Raw genomic sequence first — 2,225 nt, 5'->3', positions numbered from 1 at the left:
TTGTTGGTGAGAAGTGATTTGTCCTTATAATCAATATACTGCTACAATAAAAAAACTGCCCTCACTGTAACCATCAAAAAGTATTAAATAGTTTCATTTACTTATAGGCATTTATGAGTTTAATTTAAATGAATTAATTAAGCCAATTGTACTCAAAAGCATTAAACTAATTGTATCTAAAACATGTTCAAAAATTGTTAAATTTATTTAATATTTGTCAACATATCACAAAACAATTGCTTTGATACTATAATCCCCGTTTATAGAAGTGAAATGACAATTTAATTAAGTGCAGCAAAGGAGCAAAAATATATGCTATATTTGCTCAAACAAAAATCTATGATGAAGTATAGCAATTATCAAAAGCTCATTTTTTTGATTTTTAGAATCCTTTCATACTGAAATCCTAACTGTCAATACACAGTAATTACCATGTCAATAAGAGTAGCGATAGGCGCAATGACATGCGATTGATTTCAGAAAGGATTTCAGTCAAAGCAGTCATATTTCCAATAAAAAAAATTCTTGAGAATATTAGTCAACGACTTAAACAAGCGAGATGCATTTTGTCACAAGAGGAAATAAATCTTCTAAGGTGAAAACTTATTTGTGAAAGAGAAATATATAAATAGAAATATAGGAGAAATATTTGAAGATAGATCATCAGGCAAGTAAAGTTATATATACATATATTCAAAATTTTATATATTTTTAAGTTTTTATTTACAATAATAAAAAATACAAATCGAAATTAATCAGATTATGCACCGATTTCTCATTGATATTAGTTTTAAATACATTTTGTACTATATCTCTCCTACTTTTTCTTTTTTACATTTTGATTACATTATTTCTTGGCATTCAATAGTTGATATTAAAAACAAGCCCTAAGTTAACAAATATTTAAATTTATTTTTAAAATTTAAATCTTTTTTATATATATGTTGATATAAGTTCTAAATGCTTTATGGTATATCAAAATGTTTGATATATACAGAGATCTTAATACTATAAGAACATACCATAAATCCAGATCATTTATCCCTTAGATGAAGAATTTTGCATTAAAATACAATTCGCTTCATACACAGGATGCTGACTAACCTTAAGACAGGTAAAAGATATGATATCTACACTGAAAAATACGAGCACAAAATCTTACTATATCGTAGAGAGACTAAACTTTTCACACACACTGAATAGTAAAGTTACTTATTGAGACCATTTCAAATTATCCAATCAACAGATACAACCATAATAATTGATTCCTTTTTTATATTCAAAAGTTATTATAATTTAAATTTTTTAGTTGCTTTCAAAATTGTTATTAAAACACAATAAATATTTTTTTATTCATTATCCAATCCGTTGATTTCATATTTTAAAATGTAATTCATATCATTTTCACTTAAATCTCAGTGTTCACCTTTTAAGTACCTGTGAAATATTTGAATGTCTTTTGTGCATTGGGTCCTTCTAAGGACATCGTTTAATACTGCATTTGTGCTTAAAATATTTTCATTGAAATTCGACACCGAGCACGTTTTATACTTAGGATAAGCTAAAGATAGTTTTATTGACTACTTCAGCTACTTTTGTTGACCACTTATCTCAGTTTCCAAAAAAATAATGGAATGATATGCAATATCTGCTGTTAATTTTTATATTAGATTGACATTTATTTAGTTGACATTCCAGTGTATATTTATAAGGTAAAATAAATGTATTCAGTTGCAAACAAATGCCATTTTAGTATATAAATGATGTTTTTGGTCGATTTTATGTCAACAGATGACATCAACAATTTGTCATAATATCTTTGCATATAACAGTATTAAAATTAACACATTAAAATATGTAAAATATAAACTAAAATTTTTTTTATAATTTTTAAGAGTAAAAAACAGTCACAATGAAAAAGTAAATTCTACAGTATTGTAATAAAGTTCATGTCTTTTCAAGCGAGATAGCTTGTCAATGTGTATTCAAAATAAATTAAATAAAATATAAATTAATTAAATATTCTCATACAGTAAGCGAAATAATGCGTTTCAATATATTTTACTTATAATAAATAAAATAAATATGATTTTAAAATTATTGTTTTTTCTTTTCGTACACCACTGCGTATGAGTGATTATTAATTTTCCTTGAAATCGAAATAAATTAAAATTTAAAATGAATTAAAGACTGTATAACAGTTTACAATGACTAATTAAATATTA

Source organism: Teleopsis dalmanni, chromosome 1 (assembly GCF_002237135.1).
Source record: "Teleopsis dalmanni isolate 2A chromosome 1, ASM223713v2, whole genome shotgun sequence".
NCBI classification, from domain to species: Eukaryota; Metazoa; Arthropoda; class Insecta; order Diptera; family Diopsidae; genus Teleopsis; species Teleopsis dalmanni.
This window is presented reverse-complemented; position numbering follows the sequence as displayed.